Source organism: Ochotona princeps, chromosome 20 (genome assembly GCF_030435755.1).
Source record: "Ochotona princeps isolate mOchPri1 chromosome 20, mOchPri1.hap1, whole genome shotgun sequence".
Lineage (NCBI taxonomy): Eukaryota > Metazoa > Chordata > Mammalia > Lagomorpha > Ochotonidae > Ochotona > Ochotona princeps.
Window position 1 is genome coordinate 23,980,755 of NC_080851.1, and position 20,036 is coordinate 24,000,790.

Genomic DNA, 20,036 nt, shown 5'->3' on the forward strand with positions numbered 1-20,036 from the left:
TACATAAAAATATATATATTTAAAAAGCCTTAATGAAGTTTGCTGATCAACACTAAGTATGTCTAAATAAGGATCCTTGCATATAACATTTACTACAATTGAATATGAGATATATTGTTTTACTTTCAGGTAGGATCATTTTATTTTGGATTAAGCATTTATAAAATAGCTATTCAAAAGCCAAAGATTTATTTCTTAAAAAGACATTTCAAGGAAAACTTACTCTAATTTTTGTATGATTCAGAGAGGGACATACTTTGTTTACAAATCTACCTGATCCTTTTTTTACTTGTGTGCTTTTTTTTTAGTATTTACTATATGTCAAGAACTAAGGTAAATCCTGGGGTTGAAGAGAAATCAGATATTATTTCGTCATCAAAATGCCACAGAGTAGTGGATTTAACTGCCTCAAACTTGGCTACACAAATATGATTTAAATAAAGAATAAGTTAGGAACACGGAATACACAGAGAACTGGCTAAGTCATAATGACAGTCAGCAGGGAAAATTCATAAACAATGGTTTGAATTTGAATCTCAAATTGTAACCAGTGATTGTTGGTAAATCTGTAACCCTATCAACCTTTGTTTCCTCATACATAAAGTTTGACAGTTGGCTTAGAATCTGGTCATCAAACCTTCCATTTGATAAAGCCAAAAATGTGATTGTTTGAAAATAGCAGTAACACACAAAAGGAAGGGGGCTACACCTACTCTTGAATGGCCAATAAGTTGTTAAAGGTAACATGTGTGTACTTCAGAAGCTAGAAGATGAAGATAAACACTGGTTCAGGGAAGAAAGCAGATAGGGAATTTCTCATTCAGACTTGGTACAAGGGGACGAGTAAATCAGGTCTGACAGTTCTGGAAGTTACAGCCGGAACTTCTACTTGCAGCATGGAATTTGGGCAGAGAGATGTGGGATTGCGATGTCAACACTTGCTACTGAATGTGCCTGAACAATGTACTTAACTTTGATGAGGACTGATCTTCTCATTCTGAAGACAGCAATAATCTTCAGTAAGCCCTAACACTCAACTATAAGTTTGGAGGTCTATCTTGCAACTAAACTAAGGCAGGGAAATTTTTGAAATCTGATTTTGAGCATACTTGGCTCCGTGTTTTTCCCCCCTTGGCTCAAGGTTTTTTTTTTTGTTTTGTTTTGTTTTTTTTCTGACATAGTCTCCTTTTTGTGGGAAAATGGGTCCCTGGTTATATTTTGTCTTGGAACAAGTGGATGCCTCAACAATAAAACATTTCCCTTCTCAACCAAAAGACTTGAGTGCCTCAGGCTGTTGACATCAGGCACACTAGTGCGATTGCACAACAGCACACGAGGAGCTGGGAAGGATTCAACAAGGAAGAACATGAGTTTTCCCTCTTTGGATTCTCCATGAATAGCCTTTATGACTGGTTATGGGATACCGTATTGTGGGGAAGGGAGAGCTGATTGAGCAGGGACGGGAGAAGACAATTTGGAAGTAGAAAGTGATCTTCAGTTTGGAGAGAGGGTCAAACCTCTGACCTGGGTGATAGTTCACAGTGTCATTGTTGTCACCCCTGTGGTGAGCGCCGAAAGGGCAAAACATTTTCTAAGGGTTTGTCATCCAGGTGGGCTTCTGGCTTTTCTTGACCTCCTTAGGAATTAAACTAGGGCACAACCACCAGAAATATCCCAAGAACAACAATTTCTTTAAAGATGACAACAACAAAAAGTATGCATTCCTGAAAGTCCCTACCACTTTCCAAATTACAGATAAGAAAGGGACCTGAATTTCATTTCCTAACATGATTTTTAATGCTACAGATAAATCTAAGCACTGCTCTTTACAAAGTCAAATATTCTCCTTGGAAACCCAACACTTTCTCAAATATTTTATCTCCATTCTCTCAACCAAATTTACGAACTCATTTTAGGTTAGGTAGGGCATTATCCTTAAAGTACTCCGAGGACTGGAAGGGACACAACTATAAAATGAGAGGCCACAAGAGAAAACAGTGATTGTTATTTTAATCATTTTATTATCAGGTGTTCACTTAGAAGGTAAGGTATTTATTTGAAGGGTTGCTAATAACTGAAGATAAATCACAATGTGTTTCATTTAAAAATAATTTGCCATGTTATTTTATCTTTACAATGATGCATTCTAACCCCAAAAGAAAGCGATTGAGTTTTTATGCTGATACACACTTTCTTTTGATTAAACGTTCGGGAAGATATGGTTATTATTTCAATGAATCCATTATATAGCTCGAAAATGCTTAATGCTACATAAAGGTACAGTATCCTTGACAGGGTAAAATTTAAGGCTTAATTTTATAATAAGGTACCAATGAAATACTTGAGAAAATCATTATTGTTAATCACCATCTCTGCCCAGGTCTAACATTTCTTACTGTTGCTGTTATCTCTATTTTAATTAGCACAGTGTTTCAAATCTACTGCGGTTAAATTGAGCAAGTTGGTAGACAAATTAGACTGGGACAAACTACCACTGATGTGCAGCACCTTCTGGGGTGGCTCTCTCCAGCTGCTAGCCACCTCACAGGGGTGCTTAGGGTGAGTTCACTACATAAGAAGGGAGGCTACACTGGAGTAGAAGTAACAGAGGGAGAGAAGATGCAGTTGTCCAGACTGGAAGATGAATAGGTCATCCACATTGTATCTACAAGCAATCAACATTAAAATCACTGAGTATTGGCTTGTTAAGGAAAAAGTAGTCAGGAGGGTTTGAGGGTCTAACAACTGTTTGAAACAGCTAACGTTCTTATGCTGCCAGCACATGACGTGTGAAGGCTTTTAATCATGTGTTTTCTTTCCTTCACTTATACATAAGCTCCATGTTGCTTCCAGCTTTGGGTACAAAGCTAGCCAAAACAGGCCACTGAAAGTGACTCAGTGAGTGACCTGTCTGGAAAGGTGACTGTGTTTTAAGGTGCTGGCTATGCTTAGCTGTGGAATGAAAGGGATGCTGGAGTGTCCTATTGTTCTTCCTGGGAACACCTGATAATAAAGTAATCACTTTAACACAAAGTTGTGCCAAAATCTATCAGGATGCTGCAAAGTCAAACTCGAAGACCTTCATAGTTAAAAACCTAATTACTAAAAACAGGCATTGTGACACAGTGAGTCAAAACTTGGGATGTCCACATCCCAAGTCACAGAGTCTAGGATCAAGTCTCACCTCCACTTCTGATTTGGATCCCTGTTAATGCACTTTGTTGGCACAAGGGTCCCTGTCAGTCATGTGAGAGACCCAGCTAGTGTTTCAGGCTTCTGGCTTCAGCCAAGCCCAGTCTGTGCTGTTACATGAATTTAGGAAATAAACCAGCAATGTTATACACTCAATCCTACAGCATATAGCTTAAATAGAAATATCATTTTTGCTCTCTTTGCATTCCTAATGGTGATGGAAAATATTAATGATCAATCCGTGGGGAACAAGAAAGGACATTCCAGGATTCCAGGTGATCTGAAGCTGTAAAGCAGAGCCATTGAGCCTGGAGTCTGCTCAGTGGGTATCTCTGCTGAGAACTTTCGAAATGAGCATAGACTGTCCTAGAATTTGATGACCATGACATCCACTCAGGGAGCTTTCCTTACCCACCCACCTTAATGCAGCTTCCTGTGCCAAGAATGCTGCACACCTTACTTGTCACCTTTAAAAGCAGCGAAAATAATCTTATTAGGTAACAAACTATATAAAAATTTATTGAGCACTCATTATGTACCAGTAACTGTTCCAAGGATCTGGTTATATAGCATTGGACATTATAAAGAAAATTAAATATATTCATGGTGTGTAAATACCTATTCATTACTTACTTCATATTTCTTTTATAGAGTCCCTGCCTGATTTTTAGCTTAATCAATATTTAACGGATGCTCAATAAATATTTAAGTTACAATAACTACAATAAACTGAGCCCTGGACTGAAGAGCTTCTTTTTAATAAACTATTGAGCTGTGGCTGGGATGCTAATCCTCCACCCTGAGGCGCTGGCACATCACATGGGCATCAGTTCATGTCCAGGCTGCTCTATTTCTGATGCAGCTCCCTGCTTATCCAGCTTCCCTACCTGGGAAAGCAGCAGAGGACTGCACAAGTCCTTGGGACCTTGCACTCATGTGGGAGACAATGAAGAAGCACTTGGCTCTTGGTTTCAGGTCAGCTCAGCTCCAGCCACTGCGACCTTTTTGGAAGTGAACCAGCAGTTGGAGGGCCTCTCTCTCTACCTCTCCTTCTCTCTCTGTAAAATCTGCCTTTTAAATAAAAATAAATAAATCTTAAAAAATGCTATTGAACTGGAATTGAATCTCACTCTCACTCTCCCCCAGGACCCCAAAAGAGAGACAGTAACCAGTGCCAACCCTTCCCTGTAAAGTATAATTTTATTGTGAAGCTTCACACTTTACCCATACTCTCCTTTGGGCACACAAGAAGAGATTAAATACATATAATTTAAGTTATACGTACTTTAGACTAAATAACGTCCTAAGGTGTTCAGTACCTGGGGTCAAGGATATCAAGTGGTGGAGGGATGACTTTAACGGAGGTAACCTGGATCCAATCCTAAATTCAGTAATACTAAGTAGTTGCATGGCAAGTCACTTACTCTTTTGAAATAGATTTATCATTTTAAAACTATGAATAATTCTGACTGCTTCAGCTAGTTTTCATAGGTCACCATAAAGGGGAAAAATAAAAGCATAGGGCTGGTGCTCTGGCATAGTGAGTTAAACTATCACATGCAATGCTGGTCTCCCATCCTGGCACAGGATCATACTCTGGCTGCTCCACTCCTAATCCTGGGCCCTTGAACCTATGTAAGAAACCTGAAAGAATCTCTTGGTTCCTGGATTTGGCCTGGGCCATTTGGGGAGTAAAACAGTGGATAGAAGACATTTCCCTTTCTCTTTTTCTTTTTCTTGATCTATATCTCTGCCTTTAAAAAATAATATTTTTTTAGAAATTAAAAAATACATAAAACCTAGAAAATATTAAAGATTCATTAATCACAAGAATGACACAAATACAACCTAATTAATCATGCTATGCAGAGAGCACAAAGTATTCATGGGCCAACACCATGGCACAGTAGCCTAAGGTTTTGCATAAGGTGCTGGCATTGCATATGGATGCCGAGTTGTGCTCCCAGCGGCTCCACTTCAGAACCAGCTCTCTGTTAATTGCCCAGGAAAGCAGTGGAAAATGGCACAAGTCTGTAAGCCCCTGCACTCATGTGGGAGAACCAGAAGAAGCTCCTAGTTCCTGGCTTAGGATTGGCTCAACTCTGGATGTGCAGTCACTTGGAGAGTGACCCAGTAGATGGAAATCTCTCTCTCTCTTTCTCTCCTACTCTTTGTAACTCTGTCTTCCAAACCAAAATAAAATAAATCTTAAAAGTATTGAGAATGAGAACAGTGTTACTGAGACATCACCATCCATACTCAGAAAGGCCCTGGGTGCTGCTTGGTGTGCAGCAGAAATGTAAACACAGCCATCAGGTCTAGATTTAGACTGGAACAAAACAGACTGCTGATCCTATGAGAAATGAAACAAACGATGGCCTCAAACATGAACATCTTGCTTTTTGTTATTATACTAACTGATATTCTATTGGGAAAAAAAAGAACCCACAGTTTTAAACAGGAAAGGAGAATAAAGAATATTCATAGAAATAACACCTAAAAAGCCCAAATAATATTGAGTATCCCAAATTTCAGTGGAAATTATGTATGCAGCTAAAAACTCCAGTGAACTCCAGGCAGGGTAAATTCAGATGCCCATTACATGCAGCCAAACTTGTCTTGAAAGCAGCAAGAGAAAAATAACTCAGGATGCACAAAGGATAGATAGTAAGATCAACAGATGACTTCTCATTAGAAATCATTCTTACCTAAAGGCAGTGGAATGACCTGTTCAAAATGTTGAAAGAAAAAAAATCAGGAAAAGTATCCTAAGAAAAGGACAACTTAAGATATTCCCAGACGAACACGTATTGAGAGGATTCATTACTAACAGCATTTGCCTTTAGGAAAAGTTAATGGAACTCCCTCAGGTCAACGTGAAAGAAATAACTATAACTAGACAGCAGATAAAATAGTAACTCCTTTATCACATTTTATTCAAAAGGTAACTTAATAAAGCAATATTTTAAAAGGACATTGAATCAATTATAAACAGGCATTTGTACAGCAAAACATTGCAAAGGAAGAAAGTGAAAGAATTATATTGGTGCAAAGTATCCGCACGCTTTGAACATTTTTGGCATTACTTTTTTTTCTTCTTTTTAAAAAATATTTATCTTATTTTTATCAGCAAGAGAGGAAGAGAGACAGAGAGGAAGATCTTTTGTCCTCAAACGGCTGCAATGACCGGAGCTGAGCCCATCTGAAGCCAGAAGCCAGGAGCCAGGAGCCTCTTCTGGGTCTCCCATGTGGGTGCAGGATCCCAAGGCTTTGGGCCATCTTCCCCTGCTTTCCCAGGACACAAGCATGGGGCTGGATGGGAAGTGGGGCAAAGATACGAACCAGTGCCCATATGGGTTCCTGGTGTGTACAAGGCGAGGACTTTAGCTGCTGGACTACTGTGCTGGCTCCCCTGGATCCCAATTCCAACTCTGTTAAATACACACCTTAGGAAGAAGCAAGTGATGAGTGAAGAGTTGGATCTTGTTTACCCACGCAGAAAGGTCTGGCTCAAGTTCTCATTCTCGTAGTTTTACCTCAGCTCAGGTACCTGACTGTTACAGCATTTGCAAGGGTTAACCACTAGATGGGAGTTGTCTCTTTGCCTCTCAGGTAAAAATAAAGAGTTAAACTTTTAAGAAAGAAGAATTTAAGTTCAGTTGTATAAACCTTCATCGTAAGAAACCAAAACATGCAAAATGAAAGAAATAATAATTAAGGCAGATATAATAAACATAACAGAAAACTAACAGAATCAAAAAGCCAAATGCCAGTACTTTGAAAAGATAAAAAGAAAAAGCTAACAAACTTGAACCTAGATGGACCAATAAAAAAAGAGAGAAGGTAATAAAAGCAGAAATCAAAAAGGGGATAACACCATGAACCTTCCAGAAGGAAAAGGAACTGCAAAGAAATATTAGGAAAGATAAATTACTTATATGAAATGGAAAATTTCTTAGAAAGGTACAAACTGCGACATTTACTCTAGAAGAAACAGAAAATCTGAATAGATCTGTAACACATAAGGATACTTAATTTGTAGTTTAAAACACCCCACAAACGAAAGCTCAGGCCTAAGCTTTGCAAGTGAATTTTAACAAATATCTTAAGATACATTACTACTTCTCAAACTCTTCCAAAATATAACTTTAATACATATAAAAAGAATAAGTTTGAATTTTGTAACTCATATGATATAATGTAGAAATTAACTTGTACATGTAAATAATTATGTAAGAATTAGAATTTTAGAACTCAAAGAAAGCCTAGCAGCCTTGTCTTATGCAATGGATTCTTAAATGCAACATGCAGGGTCTGGCGCAGTGGCCTAGTGGCTAAAGTCCTCATCTTGTATGTGACAGGATCCCATTTAGATAACTGTTCTAATCCCAGCAGCCCCACTTCCCATCCAGCTCCCTGCTTGTAGCCTGGGAAAGCAGTGGAGGACTGTCCAAAGTCTTGGGACCCTGCATCCATGTGGGCAATCCAGAAGAGGCTCTGGGGCTCCTGGCTTCAAACTGGCTCAGCATCGACCATTGCAGCTGTTTGGGGAGTGAATTAACAGACAGAAGATCTTCCTCTCTGTCTCCTCTTCTCTGTATATCTGCCTTTCAGTAAAAATAAATCTCTTTTAAAAAATGCAACATGCAAAGACTCTTCCTCTCAATGAAAAAGAGAAGTTGCTTATGGGATAGATATAACCTTCATCAAACTCTAAAACTGCACTTCAAATGATAGTATCTAGAAAATGGAAAGATAGTCAGTCCACAGTATATTATAAAACACCTGAAAATCATTCATTTTAAGATTTATATACAGGATATGTAAAGAACTCTTAAAAGACAAACCAATTACAAATGGGCCAAGAATTTGAAAAGATGCCTCTAAACAAATTATACCAATAGCTGATGAGCACAAGAAAAAAGTCAAGTTATGATGGTGATACTGCAAATATCCTAAAAAAAATCAATGAAATGGACACATTAAAAGGGTGAATTTCTGCTAGGTAAATTTGTGTCACTAAAGCTAAAAATAAGTGGATGAATAGATAAATGAGCAAAAATACATAATGGAAAAAACCCAGTATTACTACTAAAACCATTTTAAAACCATAAAACTGTTTGTGCTAATAGATAATTTAAAAGTGAAAGGCATAAATCAGATTGAAATAGATCCCAAGCATTCAAGCCAATGGTTGATAAAAGAATACATGTATATCATTAAATTTCAGAATGGTAGCAGTTGGCATAGTGGGTAAAGTCACTGCCTGTGATGCCAGCTTCATGTGGGTTCCAGCTCACGTTTCAGCTACTCCACTTTTGATCCTGCTCTCTGCAAATGTGCCTGGGGAAAAAGATGGCCCAAGTCTTTCAACTTCTGTACCCATGTAGGAGATCCAGGAGAAACTGTTGGCTCTTGGCTTTAGAGGATTCAGCTCTGGCAATTGTGGCCATTTTGGGAGTGGACCAGCAGAAGAAAGTTCTCTTCCTCTCAATGTAAACTCTGCTTTTCACATAAACGATTAAATAAATAAATAAATCTTTTAAAAGCATTTTTTATATGGCAAAGGCATGACAGAATCTATAGGCTTCTAAAAGCAAAACAGTTCACCAAAACTTTAGATTTTTTTACAGCACAACACTGGAGACAGGAAGACAAAGGGACAAGGCCTTTGGAATTCTGAAGGAAATTATTTTGAAGCTAGAATTTGTTGCTGAAATAACCTATCCGTTAATGTTGAGGGCAAGATAAAAGCATTTTCAGATATGCAAAATTCTCAAAAATTTAACTCTTTTGAACATTTCTTAGGAAACTCTCTGATATGCTACTACACATACTACTAAGATCTGTTAAATCTAATTAAATTGGAGGATATTCTCTTTTTAACAAGAAAGGGGAGTACCCCCCACACACAAAAAAAAGCAAGTCAAAAAGGTAATGGGAAACCCAGAGAAGACATCTTCAGAACAGGCTCTGAAGTCATCTTATCCAGAGGAAAGAGCAGAGGTTATCAGAACTACACCAGGAGAAAAAAAAATTATTGGTTTTGTAGTTTCTCTGCTACAAAATTTAACTTGTGAAAAAATAATATTGCGAGCATAAGAGAGGCTGCTGATATACACAAAGGAAAATCAAAAGAAGATACTTTGCTAGAAATATGTTGGTCTGTGCCCCTCTTTGAACATCTCTGTGAATTTGAAGTTTTCTTTTTTCAACTAAAAAATTATTTTCCATAATATGGTTTCGAAGGTATTTGTAGGGTTATCCCCTCTACCTCCCTTTCTCTCTCCCCATCTCCCCCGCTTCCCCCATGCTGTTACCATAGTACAGTCCTTCAGCTACAGTCAGAAATCCATCATTCTGCTGCTTAGGTGCATCATGGCATTGTAGGCATAGGCAATGGTAGAAAATCCAGTGTAATATTGTCAAGGTATATTTGACAGTTTCATTGGGAGTCCTTTTTTTATCAGGAGTAGAGATACATGATGTTTTCCTAATTTTTAAATTTTTCCCAGATAAAAACCCCAGTTGATACATTATTTGGAATTAATTCTTAAAATATGATTTGCATTTTTCTTACTCCTTTGAGCTCAAAGCTCTTTTTCCATATCAAGCTAGATCAACACCAACGTATAGTGCTAGAGAGTTTTATATTTATAAAGTCCTAAGAAATTTTATGAAAACAGGGCCTGGCGCAGTGGCCTAGCTGCTAAAGTTCTCATCTATTAATAATAATAATAATAATAATAATAATAATAATAATAGTGATTGAGTTGTAAGAGATCATGATAATAAGGGTGTTCTGTAGGCCTGGTGCAATAGCCTAGTGGCTACTGCTGGGATCCCATATGGGCACCGGTTCTAATCCCGGCGGCCCCACTTCCTGTCTGGCTCCCTGCTTGTGGCCTGGGAAAGCAGTGGAGGACTGCCCAAAGCCTTGGGACCCTGCACACATGGGAGACCCAGAAGAGGCTCCTGGCTTCGGATTGGTGCAACACCGGCTGTTGCCGACACTTTTTTTTTTTTTCATCAGACGGAGGATCTTCCTCTCTGTCCTCCTCTCTCTCTCTCTCTCTCTCTCTCTCTCTCTCTCTCTCTCTCTATATATATATATATATATATATATATATATATTTATTTATCTAAAAATCAATAAATAAATCTTAAAAAGAAATTTTATCAAAATAGAGTTTAAGTCCATATCATGCTACATTTTAACAAATACATTTTAGATTCTATTGGACAACATGAGTACATGACCAAGGTTAAGCCTCAGAGGTTTCCATGCAGGTGGGCAAATTGCACATGCAGAAGGAAATAGACCATGTCAGATATCATTGTTGAGGTCTGTGTGGGCACCAGAAGCTAACTGGAGTTGGCAGCAGAGGAACCCAATCAAATTTTCAGCTGCTCTGGCTCGGAGCCCCTCGGCAACCTCTCTTCCCAGAAAGAACAGCCTCACCTCTGGCTTCAGCTTACCCAGGGAAGCTAGGAGGCAGAAATGCCAGCTCTCTTTCCAAGGCAAGAGCAGCCAGAATAGTATCATTTAGGCGAGGAAGAACCTTATTACCCAAAGCCTCTTCTGCACCAAGACCCTTTTCATTGGGATGCCTTGTTTGTTCAGCACCTTCTACAGCCTCATAATTGACATAGAAGATGATATTGGCTACACAAGACAAGGATTAGGATCTTCCCTCCAAAGTATCACTGAAAAGGAGGTGAGAGCTGTGTGCTTTCCCTTACTTTCTCCCAAGCCATTGATTTCCATATTTATTCTATGCTCCCTGAAACATTGGGTAAGACATAAACACCTAGGTTTGCTGATAAAACATTTACCTTGAATTATTTTGTGCCAGTTCTTGGCCAGTAATACCAGGGACAATATGTTAAGCTGAGCTTGGGAGAAGTAGGAAAGAAAAGTTGAGATCAAGAATAAATTAAATGCACCGATCTGCCTACTCTCCTATCTCTTCAGATGATTCTATTGGCCACAGTCTCCCTTCCTTCTATAATCAACACTTAAGGCTCAAAAAGATCCATGAGAGAATTATGTTCTCACTAGCTTTTAAGAAAAAAAGAGGCTAAAACAAAATCAGTGGTTCTTGGTTTTGTATCTGACATAAACCATTTGTGAAATAATTTAGAAACATCTTCCATTAAACATAAAAACTGAATATTGTAGAGGCATAGAATAGCAGACTCTTGCTCATTTTCACATCTAGCACAGTTCTTGGTAGAGTGGTAGCAGTTTATACTAATAATTATTATTATTTCAAATATCATTCTTAAGCTAAATAATACACTCTTTTGCTGTTTATTGTTGTGGACTATTTCAATAATATTAAAATATTTTGATTTTAATATTCCTCTTGAAATACAAAATTCCTCTAGATATACAGTTTTCTTGGTTAAACCATATATTTAGCTCTACCTATGTTTTTATATCTTAACAAGTATAGCAGCAACATTAAATTATGTTAGGGAAATTAAAGTGTATTTCAGGAAGAATAAGAACTTTGTTATCAGACAAAACTGTGAACCCCAATTCAGGTACTCACTAACTGGGTTACCTTGGTCCAATTATATAATCTTTCTTAGCCTTCATTTCATCATCTATAAAATGGATATAAAATGCAATTAATCTCATGGTTGTTTTGAGGATGAAGTTCGAATGCAAAGCGTTACTTACAGTACCTGGTACATAGAATGCTCAATGAGTGTTTATCCACATTCCCTCCATGCTGAATTCTCTGTGGATGTTATACCAATACCCAGCTGGGAGGTGGCTGCAAAGGTGCATGCATAGTGTCCTTACAATCAGAGGTTATCTAGTTAGGGACAAAGGCTTGGTGTATAGTCACTTATACTGTAAGGCAAAATATGTCCAGGCCAATGATATATCAAAATGTATGACTGCATGGGAAAGGAATTTCCTGTGCAGTAGGATTTGCAGAGATGAGAGATGAGGTGATAACTGCAGTGAGACCTTGGAGGATGGATACCTTTTGACATGTAGACGAGATCAGAAGTGGATTCCCTGCGTGGGGAACCACGTAGCTACAGAGAAGTCAAAGTGGAGGACTCCAGGGGACACTGGGCAGCATAATATACACAGTCCAGCTTAGGGAGAAGAAATGAGGTGTAGTGATGAGCTGAGAGCAGAAGGGGCAAGACCTTGAATTCAATCCTAAGTGGATTTGCATTCATTACCTAGACAATTAAGATAAATTAATTTTTAAAAGATTAATGAACACTAGAGCATCCTCATGGAAGCAAAAGTCCCCAGGCAAGTGCAGGGTGCTGTGTGTATAAGACCTTCACACCGAGCAACTGCCCCTTTCATTCAGAACTGGGTAGTACCAGGCTTCATGCTACTGGAACATACTCAGTCAATTATGAAACGTACTGACTGCCGGCTGCAAAATAGCCCCATGGTGCCAAAATGTCTGTGGAGTGGGTGGGGAGGGGAAGGGAAGGTGTGATAATTAAAAGAATTGTTACTTGCGATGTCACAGGAGCCAATGTGTTAACTCGGCATGCTGGGAAGCTAGAATGCTCCCAGCTGCCACGGGGAGGGAGGATGTGGTTTGATCCCTGGCACCACTTGGTGGGACAAGATGAATCACAAATGTGTTAATAGTGAGGTTCCATGTCATAATGTGCCAGATGGAGGTGGTTACATCTCTGATTGATTGCCTCCTGGCCAAGACAGGGGTTTTCCAGAAGGCGAATGTCTCCAAATTGGCATCCAAGCTCTAGGGATCAGCAGGTCTTTATTATGGTCAACATGGACCCTGACATTCTCGACTCTATGAAGTGTGGCTGCCTGCAAGACATGGGCAGCCAGTCAAGGTGTCTGATAGGGGAAGATGTGATGAAGGAGTGGCGTATGGAAAAGCAGGTTTGTGTGGATAGAGTGCATATGGCCAAGGACAATTAACAACAAGTCCATTGAAATAAGGGGGTACAGATGGAGATGGGGAGCTGCAGTTAACACCCTAGAAGTGACATAAATATCTAGAAAAAGAAGAAGAAAGGAAAAGAGGAGAAAGAACTGGGAGAAAATGTTTCCAGTCTCAGATGCCAAATCCCCACAGCAAATGATCGTGCATGCCAGCCTGAGGCCACCAAGCAGAAGTGCAGGCTAGGGGCAGCCAGATGACCTGCCTGGTCCCTCTCCTGCACTCACCCCAGCCGTGACCACCCAGCCCTTTGTTGTTGCTGCTCCCCACCCCCATCCCAGTGGAAGTTTCCAGTTATAAACAGCCAACTACAAGGGCAATAACTGTGGCATCCTACTGGGAACTAACACAGCCTCTCATGCAGGCATTGGGTCCTAATACAGGACAGTGAATAAAGCTTCATTACAGAACAATGGAGTTAGCTGCCAGAGCCTACAGATTTGAATAAACAACAAATAAGCAACATCTGCTCCAGCATATGTGTATGGTAAAAAAAAAAAAGTCACAAAATAAAAGAATTTGTAAATGCCAAAAGCAACACTAAACTGCCAGTGCTACTGTAGAGTGAATTTTTAATTGCACATGCAAAGAGGCAGGCTGTGGGTATTAGTCTCACATATGTCTTGTTGCTGCCAACCTGGGAGTATAGATGAATTTAATTAAATAAGGATTATCCCTTCTCCCCAGTACAATTACTTATTTATAACAATGATAAAATTGCCTAATAAAAATTGCAATATTTTAAAAACAAGGCTAGAAAACACCCTGCTTTTCCTGTGTAAGTTGTACAGAGCTGTTTGAGTTGGAATGTATCTTTTAAAATTAAGTCAATGCCTACTGCCAAGCAAGAAAAAAAAAAAAGAAAAAAACAAAACAGCAACCCTTATCATAAAGCTAGTTGCAGTTAAACAGTCAGAGGTGATGTTGTGGAGAAACATAAAGAGGACACAGGGCAACAGAGGGTTTGACTTTTGTGGGAAGTAGACACTTAGGTAACTGAGGCAAGGTGGCTGAGCCAAGGGAAAGGACCACTAAGACTTGCTCTGGTTCTCATTTTTTTAGGAACACGCAGTTAGCTGTGATCACGGCCCTGAATGTTGCCTGTCCGTCTTCCATCTGTGCAGACTCCTTAAAAGCAAGTAGCACCCTGAAAGCAGCCAAGCAACCAAAGAGAGAGGCACTCTGGTCCCTCTTCTGGGCAGCACCCCTGCTCAGAGAGGCCAGTGATGATAATCCAGGTGGGAAATTCTGGAAGGCAACATAGGTATAGGAGGTTACTGCAGAAACCCATGCCATCTGAGCTTTGTGGTCTCAGTTGCTGTTACTTTCCAGCAAATACCTTAATGGCTTTCCACGGGCTTTTTAACAGCTTTTCTGTGCTGAGATTGAAGGCAAATGTCCAGGGTGCCTGACCAGGGGCATTCTCACAGGTATGATTCAGGAGGTAATTGGAACCAAAACATGGTAGGGGAGTTAAGTGGGAAGCCGTGAGTAGTGAAACAATCACACTGCCTCAGTTTCCTCATCTGGAAAATAGGCTACCTCCTGTACAGTGCCTGGATCAGCTGTCACAGAGCAGCTCCTAAACAGATTTTTGTCAAGGATCAGTGGGGATGCTCTAGTAAGGCACTGGTTCTTTCTGGGATGCCAGCGGTTTAGTTTTCATCTACTGCTTTTTCTTTGTGACACTTAAAATTGCTAATCAGTAATTAGTTTTTCTGATACTTGCAAGTTCCATAGGATTAGGTTCTGAATTCCTTCTGTTTGTGCCCTCAGCACCCAGAATAGGTTCTTGGACATATGAACATTCACCAAATATTTATTGAATTAAGAATTCAGTGTGGAATAAGGACTAGATTTGAAACAAACCCTGCCTTGAATTTTTTCCTTCCTTTTACCAGTTGTGTAAAGTCACACAAATTACTCGAACCCACTGGTGTTTAGTTTCTAACAGGTAAGCCAGTGTGATGATGACACTAAGCAATACAATTGATTAGGAAATGACAAATCTAAATATCAATGTAGTTGAAACATTAATAAGGAACAACCCCACATTAATAACTAGCATCGGCATGGAATATAAGTACCCATTAGATTCCACAAGAACACATATTCAGGACAAGTTTTTTGAGACTTGGTGTTGTAATGTGTACAAAATTATAAGTTAAGTCTGTGTCAACAAGGACTAAATGCACCATCTAAAAATAAAGCACTAATTCATTCGATTGAGAAAAATGCATATTTAGTTGGCCCTCTGTACCTATAGATTATGATCCATAGATTTAACCAATTATGGATCAAATATTTGAAAAAAATACAACAGCTAAACATAAAAATTAATACAAACACTATTTGCATAGTATTTACATTGTACAATTTAGTGTAAGTAATGTAGAAATGTGTAAGCCATATGTGAATACTAAGCTGTTTAATATAAGTGACTTGAAAATCAGTAAATTTTGGTATTTGATGACAACTCCTGGAAACAATTCCCTGTTGATTCTCCAGAAAGAAGTGTATGTGATGTTCAGGGCTGCTCCTTTAGGAGTCTTGCCCCGTACTGCGTCTAGGGGTACATGGCAAATAATATAAGAGTCCTGCCCGCATTTGGAACACAGCTTGGCATGAGAGGGCACCATAGGCAAATATATTTTTCTCCAAGATGAGTCCATGGAGGTATCATTTGTCAAGGGTAGCAATAACAAAAGGGAAGAAGTCACAGGAAGAGAAAATACAGAAGGAAGAGATGCAAGGACAGAGTAAGAAAGGAAAGTGGGTCATTCAGAGTGTTCTCATTGGACCTGAGCCCCTTTGAAATAATACGAAAAAGTGAAGAAGGGAGGCACATGCAGGAAGGGAGGCAGGGAAAGAGAGAGAAGCACTAAATGAAATGTAACATTAAGTGGTAACTGATGAGGAAAGACATCCAGGAGATGGATAATAAAGGATCTTCTCCACATCTGTTTTGGGGTGAAAATCTCTTTTGGAAAACAATTCATTTAATTATTAATAATTCATTCTTTTTACATTTAGACCTTAGCTATACAGTCATCCTACTAATGGACTTAGTCTAGGAATTCCTATGAATAACAAAATCCACAGATGGTCAAGGCCCTTGTATAATGTGGTATAGTGGTAACACATAATCTTGAAATCATGGTTTAAATAATGTAAATTCTTACATGAAGTTAATAATTTTGATTAACTTACAAAAGCCCCTTGGTCTTGGTTACACAATGCATTCTAGCAATAATTATTACTATCAATGTTTATTTTGTTTTTTAAATTCCAAATGATTTTATATTATTTTGTTTGCTTCAAAAGTTTAACAGCAGCTAATTAATGTTTATTGATATAAAATCTTGGTCTTACTACCTCGGTTTACTTTTTCCATATACTATTTTTATTATTCTAAAGTACTATTTATTTCAACACGTCTTAATCGATTTGTGTACTAATAACAACACCTAAAACATTTGTATGTATTTATACATTTAATCTTTTAAACAATGTCATCCTGATTTCTATTTTCTTTTTGGAGGGTAAGCAATTTGTCTGAAGTTACACAGACAGCAGCTCTAGAGTAGGGAACTGGGATCTAGACAAGCTGAATCCAGAGTGTATGCATGACCAAGTCTGCACTGCTTTCAGAATATTACTGAAAGCATAGCAGAGGATCTACTTTGTGAGTTCTTTTTTCAGTGAGACTGAATTTATTCTAGCCTTAATGTAGAAAAGTTTGGCTTGGTATAGAATCATTGGTTCATATACGTTTTTTAAAGGTTTATTTATTTTTCACTGGAAAGGCAGATTTACACAGAGAGAAGGAGAGTCATAGAGAAAGATCTTACATCAGCTGATTCACTTCCCAAGTGACCACAATGGCTGGAACTGAGCCAATTCGAAGCCAGGATCCAGGAGCTTCTTCTGGGTCTCCCCCACATGGGTGCAGGGTCCCAAGGCTCTAGCCTATTTTCTACTGCTTTCCCAGGCCACAAGCAGGAAGCTGGAAGGGAAGTGAAGCAGTCAGGATATGAACCGGTGCCCATACGGTATCCTGGTGCGTGCAAGGCAAGGATTTACCCACTGAGCCATCGCACTGGGCCCGTGTCATATTTTTCCATAGATTATATTAATTTATTCCTAACTGATGTCATGTTGTTAATAAGATGTTGTATTTTATTTTCACTCTTTGTAAGTGATCAGCTTTCTCTGCTTGAGGATTTAATTCTCCTTTGAACTGCCGCCATATTTTTTCACTTCTAACATTTTACAATCATTTCTTAAAAGCAAAGCACAGGGCACAATGGGACCTGGATCCCATACGGCACTGGTTCATGTCCCAGCTTCTCTACTCCCCATCCTGCTCTCTGCCTGTGGCCTTGGAAAGCAGTGCGAATGGCCAAAAGCCTTGGGTCCCTGCATCTACATGGGAGACTCAGAAGAAACTCCTGGTGTCTGGATTTGTGTCGGCTCACCTCTGGCTGTTATGGCCTCTTGGGGAGCAAACCAGCAGATGCAAGATCTTTCTCTTTGTCTCTCTATAAATCTGCCTTCTCAATAAAAATAAATAAATTTTTAGAAAAAAATAATTATTCGTACAATATTTACTTTAAAGAGGTGTAGGTAGAAAAAATTAGGGAAGTCTAGGTGTGGTTCATTACTTGGGACAGACAGAAATATTAATAGGAAAGGGGTGGTGGGACATAGATCCCTCTGTATTACTACTTCATGACTTTTATTTAGCAAATTTAAAACTATTTAAAAAAATGCTTAAAACATTTTAAAAATCAAATTTTACTATTAAAGACCATGGAATGAGAGTCAATTCTCCAAAGGTTACTGCTTTTAATCTTCATTTGGAATTCTAGTCATGTAAGGTTTTCTTGAGTAATATACTTTTATCTCTATTTATTGATTTATTAGCAACAACACTAATATATTATTGAGTGTTAACATGCTTTGTGCACTTTTAATCTTGTTACATTAATTAACTCACTTGATGTTCACAGCCTTGTTAAATATATTTTTTATGAGTTCATGAAAAAATGGCATTAAAAGATAAGTTCATGGGGGGCGGTGACATGGCATAGGGAGTTAAGGTACCTGAGAAACTGGCATCCCATAGGAGTACTGGTTCACGTCTTGACTACTCTACTTCCAAACTAGCTCCCAGCTAATGTACCTGGGAAGGCGGCAGAAGATGACTCAAATGCTTAAGCCCCTGCCACCCACAAGTAAGACTTGGATGAAGCTCCTGGCTTCCGTTTAAGGAGCAAACCAATGGATGACATGTCCTTTTCTTTGTCTTTTCATCTCTCACTTTAGCTGTATTTTTCAAATAATAAATAAAATCAATCTATCTTTATAAGACAGACTCATTTTGGTACACAAAATTTGAAATGCATCTTGGTTTTTTTCATAACATACACTTTCCATGAACTTTTTGAAGATCCCCTATATGCATGAATTTCAAATTTATAACAGGTTTTTTTTTTAAACTTTTAATTCAATTTCCAACAATTTTTGAAGTATCTTTTGTATTTATTCTACTTTTAAGGAAATTGAGGTATTTTGATCGAGATCACATACTTAAATTTTCTTAAATTTATTTCAATAAATATCTGTCAGGGAGGCTGACAGATAATGAAAGAGACAGAGACAAAGAGAGTAAAAGTGCATGTGTGTGAGAGGAAGTGAGCTCCTCCGTCCTGGTTCATTTCCCATATGCTCTCAATGGCTGAAGCTGTGCCAGCGTCAGAACCAGAAGACAGGATCTCCCATGTGGATGGTAAGAACCCAACTACTTGAGACATTGTGCTTCTGAGAGTTTGCATTAACAGGAGTTGGACTCAGGAGCCAGATGAAACCAGAAATTGAACCCAGGCACTCCAATGCAGGAAATAGACATCTTAACCACTAAGTTAAATATCAGCTCCTAGGTCACATACTTCATAAGCAGTGACACTAGCTTTTTTTTTCCTAAAGATTTATTTATTTTTATTGGAAAAGCAGAATCAGATTTTTGGAGAGAAGGATAGATAGAGATAAAAATCTTCTATTTGCTGGTTAACTCCCAAGTGGCTGCAACAGCTGGAGCTGAGCACACCTGAATCCAGGAGCCAGGAACTTCTGTGTGGACCATGTGGGTGCAGGGTCCCAAGGCTTTGGTCACTCTCTAATGCTTTCTCAGGCCATAAGCAGGGAATTGGATGGGAAATAGAGTAGCTGAGACATACTATGGGATCCCAGAGTATGTAGGCAATGCAAGGATTTAGCCATTGAGTCATCATATTGGGTCCCAGTAAAACCAGTTTTAATCTGCATCCAGTTCTATCTAGTTCTGCTACAAAATAAAGTTAGCTAATTTAAATGGCTATTCCATACCCTATCAATCTCTGTAACTCTCTACACATATATGTATCTTTGTGAGAAAATGATGTCAAAAGATGATGCTCATTTTCCAAGAACTTTTGGAAGGCCCTGCCTACGTATGTATACATCTGCCTGTCTATGTACACTTTTCTCCTTTCTCAGACCATCAGCTTTAATCAGTACCTTACCTACCTGTCTACATGTGGCTACAATGACCTGTAGGATTGAGAATGTGAGACATTCCTTTCCAAGTCCAGTCTTTCTCCATCCTGCACTGTGTGTGCCCCACATGGCTGAAATTATTTAACATCCCTGATATTGGATATCAGCTTGAGTGAAGCCACAGGACATTGGAACATATAAAGAGGGAGTTTGGAGTACTATTTTCCACCTGTCTCCCTGGTGAGCTTTCCATGATTTCCTGCTGGGTAAAGCCAAACTTTCCATACACTGGGCACTCCAGATGCCAGGCTGCTCCCTCTTGTGCACCTCCAGCAGTGCCAAGAG

General features: G+C 38.9%; 1 protein-coding gene across 1 annotated transcript in view; it reads right to left on the reverse strand.

The window, feature by feature from the left end:
- Positions 1-20,036, reverse strand: part of ITPRID1 (ITPR interacting domain containing 1) — a 71,746-nt gene that overhangs the window by 15,092 nt on the left and 36,618 nt on the right. The window lies entirely within an intron of this gene.